Genomic DNA, 18,635 nt, shown 5'->3' with positions numbered 1-18,635 from the left:
GCTAGCCTGATCTCATCAGATCTCAGACACTAAGCAGGGTCAGCCCTGGTTAGCATTTGGATAGGAGACCATCAAGGAATACCAGTGTTGCTGTGCAGAGGAAGGCACCAGCAAACCACCTCTGTTAGTCTCTTGCCATGAAAACCCCAAAAGGGGTCGCCATAAGTCAGCTGCAACTTGATGGCACTTTACACACACACACACACACACACACACACACAGTTGTCATCTTCATCGAGCTATCCACTACCACCCCAAGATCCTTTTTTTGGCCTGTTGCTGCCAACTCTGATCCCATCAGTACATATGTGAAGTCGGGATTATTTGCCCCAATATGTATCATATTACACTTGCTCACATTGAATCTCATTTTTCATTTTAATGCCCATGCCCCCAGTTTGAAGAGATCCTTTTGGAGCTCTTCATGAAGTGCTTTTGTCTTAACCTAAATAATTTGGTCTCATCTGCAAACTTGGCCATCTCACCACTCACCCCTAACTCCAGGTCTTTTATGGAACAGAGGATGCAAAATCTGCACTACTGGATGAGGGTGGGGCAGAAAAAAAATCAACACACATGATGAATGTAATAAGATTTTAAGCTCCTTCACACTGTCATTTGAAATATAATTAAAATAGGTTGAACCACATAAAGCATACACAATTGCATGAGAATACAAAAATCTCAAGACTGAAGTCTCCAGCGCCTTGCATCATGCACACTAAATTTATGCTCCTGCAGATTAAATGGCAAAATGATAACCACCCTCATTTAGTGACTTGCTGTTCAATATGGCACAAAGGCTGTACAAGGTGTGAGACCAAAACCCTGGTGAGGGCAGTAAGAAATGAGCAGGTCACCTTTGATGAAGGTGATAAAAACGCCACCAACATTAGGGGGGAAAGAAAATACAAGTTGCAAAGACAAGTGCTCCGAGTAAAAACTTAATGAATCAGTAATTCTAGCATTACCACAATTAGCAAAGCAAGGAGGGCGGGGGGACTGAAATATAAATGACTTTGGATTTGGGGACAGAGTTAGCATTAGCCAGATTTTGCTTTCAGAACATACTTCTGGGATTGCAACATGAGTACTCTGCACTAGTAGTACTGGTATATCTTATTCATTGATACATATGCCATCTGACTTCAGTTTAGGCCAAAATACTGTGACTTGCCCAAGACCACCCAAAGATCTTCAGTGGCTGAGAAAGGATCTGAACATGACTCTCCAACATAAAAGTCTAAGAATAACTACTAACAGCCAAATCACAAGTTAAGTCTAAACAACTGGTTTCCCACAAAACTTGCTGGGGGGGGTGAGTCCCATCTCAATTTGGCTTTACTTGCCTTCACGCCTCATGCATCACCAAAATTGTTAATACAAGATTATCTAGTCATTCCTTTACTCTTGGCCCATAAGAGATCTTTGGGATCCTTAAATCTCACTTGGTGTCAGAGAGATACAAGGAAGACTGGTGGTCTTTGTAATGCCAACAGAAAGACACCATTTGTTTTTTCTTGCTCAGAAGAACTAAGGTACAGCCTGATACCAAAAGGCATCAGTGTATATCTACTTGCCTGCTGGTATTGTACAGAGATGCCAGCATGAAAAGGCCTTTGAAGTGATGGTCAGAAACCCCTCCCCCTTTGTTTAACATCCAGCCTGAAGAAGAGTTCTGTAGAACTTGAAAGCTTGTGTCATTGTAGCTGGCCCTAATAACAGGTATTACTTCCAGCTGGGCTGGAAGTGGGCAGCACCCGCATTGGTAGTTGTATATGAAACTGCTGGGAGAGGTCATCTGGGGATCTGAAGTGAGGTATTCACCAATATGTGGGTGGCACCCAGCTCTATTTTTCCCTAACAGCTAAGTCAGGTGGGTCTGTGAAAGTCCTGAGTAGATGCCTGGAGGGATGGATGAGGAGCAGGTTTGTACCTTGGGGGTGCTACTGGATCCGGGCCTACGATTGGGCGGCTCAGGCTTCCTCCGTGGGAGACATCACTTTTTATCAGCTCGAGCTGGTTTGTCAGCTACAACCATTCCTCAAAAAGTGTAATCTGGCCACAGTGATCCATGCTTTGATCACATCCAAATTAGATTACTATAGTGCCCTTGAGAGCTTTTATCCAGCCCACGACCCAGCCAAGGCAGCCACCTCCCCTAGTCCGGATCTGGGCTGGCAAGCCCCCTGCGGGTTTGCCAACTGAGGAAGCCACTCCCCCGCCCCAAGTACTGATCTGGGCTGGCGAGGCATGGCCCGGCCCAACCAAGTGACATTTATGTCATATCTGGCCCTTGTAACATATGAGTTCGACACTCCTGCTGTAGTGTGTTCTACATGGGTCTGCCTTTGAAAATGGTCCAGAAACTTCACTGGTCCAAAAGGAGGCAGCAGGGTATTTTCTGGGACTAATTACAGGGACTGTTATCATCTCTGTGCTGAAAGACCTGCACTGGTTATCCATCTGTTTCTGGGCACAATTCAAAGTGCTGGTTCTTACCTTTAAGGTCCTAAATGGCTTGGGACCAGGATTTGTAAATGGCCATCTAATACTGTACTATCCAGCTCACCAGTTAAGAACTGTCTCCCCTGCTCTGGTCTCTGTGCCCCCACCTTTAGAGGTGAGACAAACAGTGATTAGAGACGGCATTTTCTGTGGTGGCATCTTGCCTTTGGAATGCCCTCTCCTTTCAGGCTTACCTGGCAGCTAATTCACTGCGCCTTTTAGGCACAAGGCTAAAACATTCCTTTAATTACACCTGTCTTGCAGAATGCTGCTTCCAAAGCTGCATACCAGGCCTCTATCTTTAGAAGGGCTTTTACAACAGTTCTTCTTTGGAGGGCTTTTAAAAAAATCTTGTTACTTTGGTACATTGTTCAATATGCATTGGACTGTTTTTTTGTGTTGGGTAGGGTGTGTGGTCATTCCTTATTGTGTTTTACTTTGTGTTGATACGACTATCTACTTTTTAAACACATCAGCCACCTTGAGGTATTCGTGGAAAGGTAGGAGAATATTTTTAAACTATGGTACATACATAATTAGCCATTTGGTTTAGGGTATAGTAAAACTCAGATTTAATAAATTAACTTATCTCATTCTCATTCACACATCATGATAAAACTAACTAGTAAGCCACAACTTTGCCACCATCTGGTACATCTTCCAAATCAAATGATTGAACACACCGACATCTTGTTGGCAATGTACATTATCAAATGCTCTCTCATGCATACCATAGTATCCCCCCTGGAGGAGTTGCTATTAACTCTTGGAGTTTTAGAGGCCAGCCAGCTCTATGATTCTTAAAAACCCCTACTGTCCTCTGTTTATATTTGGTAAAAGAGGCTACATAATTGAACTCCCACCTCTGTTACTTAAAAAAACTAAATTCTTTCCTCAACATAGATATTAAGTTGTTAGTCAACCAGGTAAGGGTCCTTCTGTCCTTCAAACGGAATCAGCCAGCATGGTGTAGTGGTTAAGGATGGCAGACTCTAATCTGGAGAACCAGGTTTGATTCCCCACTCCTCCACATGAGCAGCAGACTATAATCTGGTGAATCGGGTTGGTTTCCCCATGCCTATACATGAAGCTAGCTGGGTGACCTTGGGCTAGGCACAGTTCTATGAACTCTCTCAGCCCCACCTACCTCACAAGTTGTTTGCTGTGGGGAGAGGAAGGGAAGGAGATTGTAAACCGGTTTGATTCTCCTTTTTAAAAAAAAGGTAGAGAAAGCCGGCATATAAAAACCAACTCTTCTTCTTCTCCTCTTTGCAGGTAAGCAAAATGATAACACTTTACGCACAGTGTACAGACATCTGTGGGTACCAATCTGGCCACATCAATGCAAACTTTAACTGGAACACTGGCCACTGTTGTGTGTTACGTGCTATCAAGTCACTTCCCACTTATGGCAACCCTATGCAATTAATGACCTCCAAAACATCCTGTCACTGACAGCCTCGCTCAGGTCTTGCAAACTGAAGGCCATTGCTTCTCTCTAAAGACTATTTCTACTCCAAATTGTTAAAAATTTGCTACCACAATCTGTTTTAACACCAGAAGCTGGTACAAAATATTCTGTTTCTAAAGCCATTAGTTAGTGAAAGTCCATCTCGAATCAACTTGCTTAGAAACTTAGACAGGCAACAAAGGACGCTGCTTCAGAACAAAACTTGCCTTAATGCTGAACTTTTCAGAATCCTTGACATATGAAAGGGGTCTAATTGCTCAAGAGTCTGAGGCTACACACCAGTAGTCAAACTGATTAGTCTTGTGCATTAACATTTACTTTCCCATCCTGTTACACAGAAGAAAGTCAGCTGGGTGTCTCAACAGATCAGCTCCTACACAAGTGAAATGGAAAACTCACAGCTATCTAAGGCCAGTTCTAGGTTTCAGAGGTCCCTGGCCAAAACACCCTCCAATAACCCTCCACCCCACTGGATACATGTGAGCACAGAAGACTTAAAAGAAGTACAGAGGGGTCATGCCCTGCTCCTTCCCCAGGGACTGTTTCATATGAAGTGGGAGTCTCGGAGGCTGCTCTGATTCTCCTATTTCCGGGGGAGGGGGGAAGTGTTGGGAAATAGCAATATGTGACCCCTTTGTACTCGTTCAATCCCAAACAGCAGCCAGCCTGCACCAATAATGCCTCTGTATTATACACTGATAGCAAAACAGGCGATAAACACGCTCAGTTCTATATGGCAGGACTCAGTACCGATGCTCCATGTAAACCACACGAAGTCTACAAATAGAAATCTATTGGGGGAAACCAGCATAAACTTTTCTAAATGGTCTGAGAAAACAGAAGAGGTGTAGTTCCCTTTATCTCTGAAGACATGTTATCTATGCCACACTTACATAGCATTTTCTCACATTTATTTATTTTGAAGATTTATACCCTGCTTTCTATCGTTTAGGTCTTCTAGGTGGGCTGACGCATGTTACCATTTGTCTTCCCAAACTCAGTAATGGTAGGCTTCGATATACAGATCTTCCACCCTACAACAACCCCCCTCGTATTACCTCCTGTCTGTACTGGAGGGCCCCCACCCCTCTGGCCCTGCCTGCCAGAGATGCCCATTAGTGGCAAATTAGTTCTTCCCATGCACTGTTAGCTTCATGACAGTTACAATTTCCATGCTAGATGGCATTGCCCCCACCCATGCCAGTGATGGCTCTTGCTATCTTGGCCTTATTGGTGATGGCTGGGGAAAGAGCCAGCCTGGTCCAGAAGCACCCACCCCAACCTTATGACTGTACTGACGGCAATATGCAAGTCAGAGCTGTACTGTCCAGAAGCACCCATCCCAACCTTATGACTGTACTGACGGCAATATGCAAGTCAGAGCTGTACTGTCCAAATTCCCCATATTTAGCCCATCCCATACATTAAGTGAAGAGCCCCATGGCGCAGAGTAGTAAGCTGCAGTACTGCAGTCCAAGCTCTGCTCACGACCTGAGTTTTATCCCAAAAGAAGTTGGTTTCAGGTAGACGGCTCAAGGTTGACTCAGCCTTCCAGCCTTCCGAGGTAGGTAAAATGAGTACCCAGCTCGCTGGGGGTAAAGAGAAGATGACTGATGAAGACACTGGCAAACCGTCCCGTAAACAAAGTCTGCCTCGTCGTAAACAAAACTGCCATTTGTCCCAGTCATCTTATTCCTGCTCCCTATTCCTGTAATCCTGCTCGTTCCCTCCAATTCCCTTCCTTTTGTCTCTCCACCAGACACCCTACTGCCATCTACGTTCTTGGAAAACCTTGAACAGCTGTATGGTTTTCTCTGGAGTGGAGCCATTCTGAAAATGCAAACCCCAAACAGCTACTGCAAGCTTCTACAGCCATCTTCAATACACTTCTGCAATGGTGAGGTAAACAGCAGGTGATTTTGGGCAACAATAGTGGCAACCAGGAATCAGGGACAATGTGGGGGAGGGGGGAAAGGAAACCATTGCTGCTTCCTCCTCTATGAGGAGTCAGGAAAGACAGAAGGTGAAGCAGTGCCCCTTCCCTGCCCGCTCAATATACTTCCAAGCATGACAGCTCTGAGCATGACAAAATGCTGACAACTGGTCATTATATATACAGAGAGGTTTATTTTATCACTGATTAGAAGTAAGCGTGCAATGATTAAACCTAAGTCAAGGGGAGGTTATTTACTCCGTAGGCAACAGAATATGTGCAGGTAAGGCATTCAAAATTATTTCCTCCCATGCATTTGGCCACTGTGTCTTCTAGCCCTTTGTTTAAACTGCTGCTTCGAAAGAACGCAATCCAGAAGGGCAAGGCATCAAATGTACCCTGCTCCTGTGTGCTAATGAAGGACCGCAACTCTCCCTTGCTACGAGACCTATGCACTGACGAGTAAGAGAAACAGAAACAGAAGCGTGCGGGCCGGGTGTTTCGTTGCGCTCCCAAGGGTTTTAACCTCAACCGGAGCTGCTGTCTGCAGAAACCCACGCTGGAGCTGGATGAGCTGAGGCTTCAGCGGCTGACAGGACTTGCTCTTTGATGCGCTCAGGTGGTACAAAGCCAGCTGGCTGCCATTACTCTGTTGCCCTGGGAACCACAATTGAAGTGTACTTCTAAATCTGCACAGGAGGTACTTCGGCACCACCGCCACAGCAGCTCTCGCTGTGCAAAGTTAAAGTCGCGTAGCAGCTATAGCTACAGCCCAGCTGGTGCCCATTAATGTTCCCGGTATGACAGGAGCAGGCAGCTAGAGCCTTCGAAGCCTCGTTCCAGCCGCGGACAAAACAGAAGGATTTATCACTCCTATTAATGGAGAGGAACACCCTTCGCCCGTTTTAATAAGGGGGCGCCTCAAAGGAAGCAATGGTTTCAAGAATGGCTTTTACTAGGTTTGGGGTTGGCTTTCTATAGTTAAGGAGCAAAAGGTGCCCCTTTTGCAACTAAGATTACTTAGAAGTCCCATTGAAGCAAGCTGTGCAGCACTGGAAGGGCAATTTGAAAGACGGCTTTGCTTGGCCGGTGGAGACAAGAGTTTATGGTCAGTAACGTTGCTTAGAATTTGTGCAGCGTGTTCCCTCCTCAACATGAAGCGCTTCTCAGTCATTCTTACATTATTCTTATATAACAGTATATACATTATCCCATACTTAGGGGTCTGAGAGATCATGACGGGGCTGGTCTGTCTAGAAAAAACCCTTTTTAATTCATGTTGTAAAAGGGAGGGGGTTGTAGTTCCTCTCATGCTTAGAGACAAAAAAAACCCCCTATTCTTTATGTTTCCAGGTTTCAGTACTGGCATCAAAAACAAAACCTACAAGACAGCCCTGGCAAAAATTCTGTCCTTTTCTCAGTTGAACCAGAGTAATAGATAGGTGGTCTATTAGAACTTCAAAAACCCTTTATTATTATTTAAATAAAAATATTTTAATGGGATGGAGGTCAAATAATAAAAAAGTCTCGAGTCTCTTCCTCATATTAGCTACACACTGCTGTAAAATAAATTTTAAAAGTGAGTGTGGAATCAATCCTGTCCCATTGTCTACCCCAGTCTAAATATTTACCCCTGCAGGGAAAATACTCAGTACTCTTAGATTAAAATCTAATGAATGCTTCATATAGATATTTAAACTTTAGAAGGCTTTTCTTTGGAATTAATTTGGCTAAGAGCAGAGTTCAGCGACTCCATTACAAACCTTCTTCCTACCTCCAACATAAGAATGAGGATGAGGATAACACCAAATCAAGAATCTGGAGTAATAAAACCTTCCATTTGTTTTGTGGCACTTACATCTTAGCAAAGAGCTGTAATGGCAGCAAAAGAATTTTTAGTCGCTTTTAAGCATGTTGCTTCTCTGTTGTGGCAAAGAAGCCTGTGCTGCCACAGATGCTTCTCAACGATACAGATAACCCTGCTCTTTCCATCTCAAATGGCCTCGTCAGTGATGATTCGTAACTTGTCTGTCTGTTCTCTAGCCAGGACCGCATTTTCTATAAAAAAAAAACAGATCAACACTCAGGGAGAAGGATACGGCAGCCCCCTCCCCCCAACCCTCCTGCAAACTGAAGAACTGCTCCCTGAAGAACATGCAAGGGCCTCCATGGAAGAGAATTTTTACAAATGCAGCAGTAAAACAGGATCAGATTTTCAAGCCCTGAAGAGACAGGATGCGTTCATGACTTCGGACTATTTTTGATGCACTGGGGTATGTGTGTGGGTGTGGGTGTGTGCACGTGTGTGTAAGGAAGTGGCATATTCTGAATCCTGAAAAAAACAGGCAGTGTATCATCGAATCTTCTAAATCCTCTTAACAGCAGGGCAAGCTATCTCCTTTGCCAAAGGAGACAAAGAGACCCTCACCTACGATTATAGGACTTTGCCCTCTGCTGGCTACTTCTACAATTACATCAAAATAACACAATTGTGCAACCAGTCGCAAAACCCTGCTTGCTCAAAAAGCACGTTGCCACAAAAGGGCTTGCTAGTCGAGTATTCATTTTTTATTTTTTTTTACAAGGGAAGAACGGTGAATGGAGCTATTATTTCCGGCACAGGGCCTTGAAATATTTATGACAGACACTTCGGAAACTGTCTCTCCCTCCGCCCCAGTTTTCAGAGAACCGACGCTGACTTGTATGACAAAGTATGCGTTGCAGCTCCACTGTAGATAAGCCATTCTTTAATCAAGCTGAGCCTTCACTCCCCCTCCCCTGCACTGTAGGGAACGACATCCTCCTCTTTCTACTGCATTTCCATAATTTCAAATCCAAATACGATGAAGCTCTGAACAATCTCACACACAGAGAGAGAAAGAAGTTATAGGGGGAAGATACATATGTGTGTGTGGAAATCTTAATGAAATGCTAGGCTGCACATCTTTTTTTTCTCCTAACCCCGCTCTAATAAAGTCAGGTAATGGAAATGCAAGATCCCAACAGTATTGTTAATTCTGCTACGTTGCCCACTAAGCCACTGATGCTAGAGCACAGAGGTATAAGTTACATATCTATTGTGTCAACTAATCTCTCTCAGGGACAAAGGCTTTCGCCCTGAAGGAGAGGGCAGGTGGCAATGCCAGTTGCTCTGCCCTCCAAGGATTTTCCACAGAAGTAAGAGGTGAAGGGGGGGAGGGAGCAGATTTAATTTCCTACAGCTGTCAAGCTGATGTGATAAATCGGCATCTCCGCAACTACCAATGTCAGACCTTATGAAACTGTCCTAGTTTTAAAGTGACAGAAGCTTGGTATAAGGGCGATTTTTTAAAAAGCGACTTTATTATATTATTTATGCCTGCCTGGAACTGTGATCTTCCCCCCAACCCCAAAAACTGAGGCTGTGCGCTACTGAATAGTTTTGTAACATACCAGCAAGCTGGGCATGTAGCGGACAGTCTTGAGAAAAGGCAGTCTTGAGATTCAGACATTACTAATCAACCCTGAATATCCATTTCTTGTTGCTGGGGGGGTTCATGCGCCTGACCCTCTTCTGTTCCTGCGCAGAGCATAACAACGAAACTTAAGTAGGAAACTCCAGTTGCCTGCCATAATGACATCAAAGTGAGCAGATTGACTGGAGTTAGTTTTCCTCCCAGAAACAAGTTTCTGAACGAGCTTAATCCAGGATTAGCACCTGGGGTGTGTGGGTATAAATAGATTTGCTCTGATTAACCTACACCCCAGTGCCTGCACATTATGGATATCCGGCACTAGCTTCTAAACAGGATTCTCTGTGCAAGGAGGTAGAGAAGAGGAGAGAAGAGGCAAGGCAAGGGAGGGGCAGTGGCTCAGTAGAGCATCAGCTTGGCATGCAGACGGTCCCAGGTTGAATCCCCGGCATCTCCAGTTAAAGGGACTAGGCAAGTAGGTGATGTGAAAGACTTCCGCCTGAGACCCTGGAGAGCCGCTGCCGGTCTGAGTAGACAATACTGACCTTGATGGACCAAGGGTCTGATTCAGTATAAGGCAGCTTCATGTGTTCATGTGATCCTGGCAACGACCTGGGACTGTGCATATGCTGGTTTAACATTGGTAAAAGTGACATCTGAATGCAGCCACAGCTGTTTTTGTTTTGGATAGAAACCAACTAGAACCAACCAGGTAACTAACCCCACCCTCTCATAATATAAACTTACATTTCTTGCTGCAGTTGCACACATCTCATCCCAAATTACTTCATTGATGGCTGCTAAAAATGAAGAGGTTCCAAATATTTTGGCTTCGGCTATTAATCGCTATCATTTTTCATATCAAACTGCGGCAGTTGCCAAGTTAAAGAGTTCTCGACATATTGCATTATATAAGACTTTCAGAACAAAAATGGTCCAGTTGATCTACCCCTCGCTTTATACATGGTTATCACAGTATGCTCACTTTAGGGCTGTGTTACACCAATCATCTTTTATTTTCTCCTCTGAGGAGAAATGTAGCTGAGATTTTAGCCAGGAAAGTGCCCTGTCAGGGAGGTGGGGGGGAATGTAAAACGCTCATGGGGTTTCACATTCAGTAATAGGCAAAACTATACTACTGCCTATGTCAGTGCGTTACACAATTTGTCCTCATTTGGGGAAAAGAAACTTCATTTCACGTTTGAGAAACATTCTGATGCACAACTAAGGGGATGAGAGGGCAGAAGTCAGGGACTTGGTCTCCTTGTGAGGAGAGCAGAACAATATAAGCTGCTCTGGGCCCCCACTGAAGAGAAAGGAAGTAAATAAAATTGATTAGTTAATGATGTGCTGGGTCTGTTCAAGTTTTCTTTTTTCATTAAAAAAAAAAGGAGGGGGCAGGTCAATTTTTTCCTCACCGACTTAAAAACAGAAGAAAATAAACCCTGTGTGGGCTGTACTCAATACGAGTGAGTGAGTGAGAAATTTACTTGTGTGTGGCCATAGGCCTTCACAAAACATCATCCACAAAGTAACACAATATTTAAAAAAGACATGTGCAAGAAAATAAAATCTAGTAGGGTTAACATGGATACGAAGCACCAAAAACAACATCGTTTGTGGGATTCTGCTCTAGGTACTCAATACAAGTGTTTGTCAAACGGGTGCCATGGGAATCCCTGGGGATCCGTTACAGTAGTAGCTGGTTGGCAAGGGCAGAGATCAAGTTCTCCTCATACCCTGCTAGCAAAAGCCAAACAAAAACTAAACTGGGTTCTCTCAATTTTCTAAGGGCGGGAGCAGGGACTCCCAACCTCTGAGAAAGAAAATGGGAGTTGCCCTCTCAGTTCTTTACAGTAAAAGCGTTGTTATCTGCCACTCATGGGGGATGGAGAGCCGGTGTATTCAAGCTTCTTGCTCTGCCCTGCCCCCTACCCAGAGGAATCCAAATTAACTGAGCCCCACCCCATTGGGAATGCCATGGAAATAGCTCCCATCACCTGGCAGGACCCTTCCCCATCTCCCCCAAGCCACAGAGCCATCCTACACAGCTGGCAGACAAGTGAGCCAGCTTCTTGGGAGCCAGCTCTGCTGGCAGCTTCTCAACAGTGCAGGGCAGGCTGTGGGGGAAGAAGCCACCCATGGACACTGTCAGTGGGCATGCTGGCTGTGGGAAGCCCAGAAATGTCCAAAGGCATCAAGCTGACCAGCTGGTTGGTGGGAGTGGGGCACACACGTGCCAAAAGATGCAGAAGTATGGCGACTGAAGCGGAAGAGTCTCCCCTCTGAGTGATGCTGGTTCACTTGAGTGCTCTAGGTAATCCAGCACTTGAAAACAAATCCTCTACGTTTGCATGCAGAAGGTCCCAAGTTCAATCCCTATCGTCTCCAGTTAAAAGTATCAGGTAGTAAGTTATATGAAAGTCCGTGACCCTGGAGAACTGCTGCCAGTCTGGGTAGACAATACTGACTTTGTTGGACTGATGGTCTGAAAAGGCAGCTCCACATGAGCACATGAAGCTGCCTTATACTGAATCAGACCCTTGGTCCATCGGAGTCTGTATTGTCCACTCAGAGCGGCAGAGGCTCTCCAGGGTCTCAGGCAGAGGTCTTTCACATCACCTACTTGCCTAGACCCTTTAACTGGAGATGCCAGGGATTGAGCCTGGGACCTTCTGCATGCCAAGCAGATGCTCTATCCCTGAGCCACAGACCCACATCTTCATGTGTCTTCATACTGTATTACGAAGTTTACATGCTGCCTCTCCAGATAACTGCTGGGCAACTAACAAAAAAATACAATAATAATAAACAACCATAAAACCATTTATACTAAAACAAGCCAGGGAGGTTGACAGGGCTCTTTTGAAGGCTTTACAGAGCCTCAGCCACCAACTCCAGTCACTTAGCTTCACCTCAGAGCACAAGTGACAAACCTTGCCTTAGATTAGACCATAAAAACAGGACAGGGAATAGAGGCCTGAGAATATTTACTAAAATCCTAGCTGCTCCTTACCTTCTACAAGAGAAAGCCCCTCGGGTATGCTAAAGGACAACATAGCCTTTTAAGACATTTTGGATCCAAAGAAGCTGCACATATTATTTTACACTGGTCAAAACCACATTCCTGTCAAATAGTCTTGGATAATTATTTCAAATTTTGTTTATGGGCTCCTGTAACCTGCATATGGTATCCAAGACCAAATCTCTTCTCAGTTCCTCTTCACCTACGGCAAACCTGTCATGTCAATTCCACCACCAACTCACTCACAAGACTAACATTACAGGATTCATACTTTACTAACAAATGCACTAAACCTCTCTTTTGTTCCCATCATCTGTAGAGTCTCTCACTGGAAACCAATCTTTCACAATCAAGGGCCTTAACAGTAAAAAGCCTAGGTAAAACTGGCTTAGTTCAGACATAATGTGAACCATGCTTTGATTACAGCTAGCTTGAGGAACCAGGATTTGGCTTATAGATGATCAATACAATCCTGGTTTAAATCAACAACAAATGCCAGTTTCATTCCCTTTGCTCTTTCCTCCACCACCAGTACAGAAACCCAGCTGGTAACCCAGCCCACACTGCAGCACTGAGAACAAGTCAGGACATCTGCATTCATACATCACGTAAAACCATCATTAAGGTACACTAACAGTCATACGTTATCTTCCAACAATGGTTTCAGGTTCCTGATTTGACATACTCTAACTACTCATAGTTAGTGGAGTGTCCCACATTCAAACTAGCCACACATAGCTTAATTAAACCATGATTTTGTGTCATATCTGAGTTGAGACACTGTGAAAATGGATAATGGATAACACAATATGGTTGCACTAGGAGTAAAAGTGAAGTACCCACTTAAATCCTTACTATTGCTAGTTTAGCACAGGAAAAGACTTATCACATTACATTAAGCTTCACATCTTTCTTGTCCCCCTTAAAAAAGGTGAACACGTTGAGCTGAGAGGAGGGTCAGAACAGAAGGACAGATTTGACCCTCCGTGCATGCCTTAACTTTCATTCCAGGACCTGAGTGTTCAGTGGAGCTCATTAATCAAATAAATGGAATCAAGGTCAAGTTAAACCAAAGGCCTCCCTTCACTCAGATAATAAACTGCTTAGATGATCCTACCTAGCTTGCTCATTTTCAGTTTTACAAAAATTTGACGCCATTTGTTCAGAAAAGCACCTATTTTCAAATACCAGTATACACTTCTGAGGCTTTTTTTCGTGCCATCTAAAGGCTTTTTCTCTATAACCTGCAACAAGGTTCAGGAGCACAGTCCTGGGTCTGTTCCCAAGTGGAGTCTCAATTCCTACAAACTTTTAAGAGGCAGATATGGCGTAATAAGTTGGCGAAGATCCTGCCCTTCTAAGAGAGACTTCAGCCCTATGTTCCCGTCAAATACCAACGAGGCCTCCAGACTGCAGGTTTGCAGATTGTGCCAGGCCCCTTCCACCTGGATACTCACACAACTGAAATCAATGGCTGGAGGAATGAGCAGAACTGAGTGCAAAAGGACCACCTAAACAATAACAAAGGCCATAAGGATTCAGTATTAGCATTTTTAATGGAGCTCCTTTTCCCAGACCCTGGCCAGTTCAGTCTGCTAGTCCTGATTCCAACTTCCTTGTCTGGCCTTCCCAGCACCTACAACTCCGCACCTACAACACTGAAACTGGAAAATAAGGTGCAATCCTAGTGCCCTAGAAAATGACCAAAACTATTATCAATGAAATTCCAGAGCAGCCTGAATAAGCACCTTTCCAGGTTTCAGTTTTCTTCATACATAAGGATGTGCGTTAAAGGTTATAGATCAGCAGTTAGCCCCAAAGCCTTAGGCATTCTCAGATTCTCTGATTTCATTTTTTTTTAAAGAGATTCGTGAGAATTAAGTCATGCCGGATATCTGTGGGTTGTCTTTCATTCCAGTCCTCAGCTTTGTCAGCTCTTCATTGTTTTAATTTTGCCAGCTACTATAGTTCCAGAGTGATCTACTGTCCTTTTGCCGGTTTCACCTTCTCAAAGTAGAAAGATTTATTGCAATCCAAGATATAATGATCTATCCGCTTCTAAGAGACAGAAAGTCCCCCAGCGATTATACTATTGCAACTTCCCATTCGGGGCTATGCATGCTTCTTTATTACACCTCCACTAGAGACTTGCCTGGCTGCCTTATCTATTTGAAGGTTAGTTTTTCTTCCTGCTGTTGTGATTGTTCACTGGCGGTTCAATTATGCAGTTGCATGAGACACTGGCCTGGATCAGGAGAACCAAGAGTGGTGTTCTGCCCACATACTAGCCATTTCTCCTTCCCACTGCAGCTCCCTGTGACCCCTGAAAAGTTGCACCTAATGATCATGGGTCCTCATCAACCGGATACAGAATAGGCTCTGCAGTGTGAAGTGGGAAATCAGTTGAAACTGCACCCTAACTCTTGCACAAGTAGAAGCACAAGAGAGTGGTTCACTAGCAAAAGGGAAAGTTTAGGTCCAGCACAATGCATCCCTCTGTTGTGGCTTACATTTAATCGGCATTTCCCTTTGTTTAAAAAGAATTGGGTTTTTAAATTTATCTTCCTGCTCACCTTTTACAATGCTAAGTATCTCACCTTACTCTTAATTGACTTCCCTGCACCCTCATTGCAAATGCCAGACAAGGATGCCAAATTTAGTTTATACAGATCATAAATTAATTCTTGTAGGTTATCCGGGCTGTGTAACCGTGGTCTTGGAATTTTCTTTCCTGACGTTTCGCCAGCAACTGTGGCAGGCATCTTCAGAGTAGTAACACTGAAGGACAGTGTCTCTCTCTCTTCAGTGTTACTACTCTGAAGATGCCTGCCACAGTTGCTGGCGAAACGTCAGGAAAGAAAATTCCAAGACCACGGTTACACAGCCCGGATAACCTACAAGAACCAATTAACTCTGACCGTGAAAGCCTTCGACAATATAAATTAATTCTCCTCAACAACAGTGGACCACAGCCGGACCTTCTTCATGCTCTTCAAACCAGCATGGATTCAAGACATTACCAGACTTTAGGAAATGCCTGTAGATACGAAGACTGTGGAAACAGAGTTCTTTTCACTTACAGGAGCCACATGTGTGTGAAAACAGTTAAGTATACACATGAAGCTGCCTTCTACTGAATCAGAACCTTGGTCCATCAAAGTCAGTATTGTCTACTCAGACTGGCAGCGGCTCTCCAGGGTCTCAGATAGAGGTCTTTCACATCACCTACTTGCCTAGTCCCTTTAACTGGAGATGCCGGGGATTGAACCTGGGACCTTCCGCATGCCAAGCAGATGCTCTACCACTGAGCCACGGCCCCTCTCCCTTAGATAAACTCAGAGGTACACCAAAAACAGGCCCAGAAGTAGGAAATAAAATCCTGAAAATCCTTGACTTAGTACCTGAAAGAGTACTATTTTAACTGTTCAGATCTCAAATGTGCATGGTTTTTATTTGTCTGCTGCACTGTGCTTTCTCAGGCTAACAGGGATGAGCATTATAAAGAAAAACACACACTAAATCCCATCCTGAAAGTTTTGACTTGCTGTGGGCCGACAGGGCTGTTCTGCGAGGCTTGGCCAGTGGACGGAGGCCTTTTGCAGCTCAGTTAGATGTACAAATGACCAAGCCGGAAGTGGCGTGCTGCCCCTGGTGAGAAAGCTGGATCTGACCCTATGAGCCGGGTCTTTAAAAGCCCATGGGGAGATCAGTGAAGGGGGTAAGCTGCCTTGAGGGATAGGGTTGCCAGGTCCCTTTTCACCACTGGCAGGAGGTTTTTGGGGTGGAGCCTGAGGAGGGGAGGGTTTGGGGAGGGAAGGGACTTCAATGCCATAGAGTCCAATTGCCAAAGCAGCCATTTTCTCCAGGTGAACTGATCTCTATCGGCTGGAGATCAGTTGTAATAGCAGGAGATCTCCTGCTAATACCTGGAGGTTGGCAACCCTATTAAGGGACCAGATGCAGTGCCTGAGGAAGAGAAGAAAGCAACAGGGAGACTGGAGGCAGGGACTGGAGACAAAGAGACAGCAGCACGTAAGACAGCCCCGGAGGAAGTCAATACCTTGGTGTGTAATAAAACTTAATAAGGTTATGTGGCAAAGGAGGAGCAAGGGAGGGGCCTTGCTGGCATAGTGGAAACCCCTGATCCAAGACCACTGTAAATTCAAGGGTAATTATCCCACACACCCCTCCGGTTTTGGAATGGCAGGATGCAATTTTGAGACTATCATACCTTCATTCCAGCCTTCCTCTGAGGAGTAGGGTTGCCAGGTCCCTCTTCGACACCGGCGGGAGGTTTTTGGGGCAGAGCCTCAGGAGAGAGGGGCAAGGGGAGGGACTTCAATGCCAGAGTCCCATTGCCAATGCAGCCACTTTCTCCAGGTGAACTGATCTCTATCGGCTGGAGATCAGTTGTAATAGCAGGAGATCTCCAGCTACTACCTGGAGGTTGGTAACCCTACTGAGGAGGTTGGGGCAGCATACATAATTCTGCTCTCTCCATTTTATCCTCACAAAAACTCTAAGAGGCAGGTTAATCTGAAAGAGACAGACTGACCCAAAGTCATCAGCGAGCTCCGTAACTAAGCACATTTGAGCTTAAACTTCCTTGGTCCTGCTCTGACACCAGTATAAACTATTACAAAAGTAATCAACTCCGTTGATGATATGTAATATATAAATGACCAACAGACCATATGATTTTCAGCCTCTTGGGCTGAAATTATACAAAATTATACAAAACATTATTATTCAAAAACAAATCAGAAAATGGCCTTTATAAGGTATTTTATCTGAAATTTGTAAACCTTAAAGGGGGGAAGGAGAGCCAAATTAATATGATATAATTACGGGGGGTGGGGAAAGGAGAGCCAAATTAATATGATAGATATAATGACTATAGCCAAATTTTTAACAAATTTTAAGAAGATATTTTAAGTTATTTTTTAAAGGAAATATATGTACCTGGCGGTATATGTAGCCTGTAGTCCAGGCCCAGTATTTTTATCCATTTTATTGTGCACACCTAATAATTATAATAATTTTAAAGAATTTTTTCTTTTCAGCTCAGCCCTTAGGTTCCCTGCACTTTTTTTGGTTGAATTCATTTCCCCTTTCTTGGTTGCCTATTCTGACACCCCAAGCACTATACCACACAAGGTCTATACACACAGTAGAATGAAGAGACAGAATGAAACCCCAGAATACAGGTAGAGAAACAAATAACATTTCCAATGCACATTTGCATAAATGCTTACTGAAAGCAGAAACCTAACACAGTAAAGAAGGGACTTAAATAGTGCTGCCTAGTGTGTTAGTTTTCTTCTTGTGGGTGTTTTAACTCCTCTTCTGTCCACGCATCAGAAAGCTTACCTGAATATGCAATGGCTACTATTTACACATTTTAAAAAACTACAGGAGATCAAGTGATAGATCTCCTCACATAATATCTTCTTTGGCCATCCCTCCCTCAATGGGCTTAGACTGGAGTAACTCTCCTTAGGAATGCACTGCAAATGTACATGTTAAGAATATAGCTTCATCTTGGAAACATATGCACAGGACCACACAACAACAAGATTAAAAAACAAACTCAAGCTCTGCTTCTATTCTATGCACTTTCGTCCTGCCCTTTCTCCAAAGCTTGGTGAGTAAAACTTTCCATCAGCTCCATTTTATCCTCAAAACAACCCTACGAATTTTATGGTACACATGGCCCGGACTGACCAAGTGACATTTCTGTCATATCCAGCCCTCGCAACAAATGAGTTCGACACCCCTGCTCTACCCATTACGCCACACTGGTGCTACTTCTAGAGGAAAAAACTTCATATTGTTGGAATCAATAAGGTCTAAGGCAACTACAGATACTGAAAAGAATTCCAGTGGCTGCAACAAACACAAAATTAGCAACTGTGCAACTTAACTAAAACATATGTTGTGCCTAAGGATGTAAAATTTTCAGAAATGTTGAAGCCATGAAAACAGCATTTTTCCCCAGGAAAAAACCCAGAGATTTCGGAGGAAATTGAATTCTATACTATACTAATTTTCCTATCAAGCTTAAACCTATTTTGCTGCTTTATCAACATAACATATACAACTGTATTAACTGACATATTTATACAAGAATATAAATGCCTTTGTTTTCTACAAGCAAAATTGCAAATATAGCCAAAATTATAGTGAGATAGAGCTGCAAACTTCCACACCCTATATTATCTTAACACATTTCACTCATTCCAAAGT

At 44.0% G+C, this 18,635-nt stretch overlaps 1 protein-coding gene across 1 annotated transcript in view; it reads right to left on the bottom strand.

The window, feature by feature from the left end:
* Nucleotides 1-18,635, bottom strand: part of EIPR1 (EARP complex and GARP complex interacting protein 1) — a 79,677-nt gene that overhangs the window by 37,505 nt on the left and 23,537 nt on the right. The window lies entirely within an intron of this gene.

Source organism: Euleptes europaea, chromosome 10 (genome assembly GCF_029931775.1).
Source record: "Euleptes europaea isolate rEulEur1 chromosome 10, rEulEur1.hap1, whole genome shotgun sequence".
Classification (NCBI taxonomy): domain Eukaryota; kingdom Metazoa; phylum Chordata; class Lepidosauria; order Squamata; family Sphaerodactylidae; genus Euleptes; species Euleptes europaea.
Note: the sequence above shows the minus strand (reverse complement) of the source record. Positions and strands in the feature narration are given on the sequence as shown.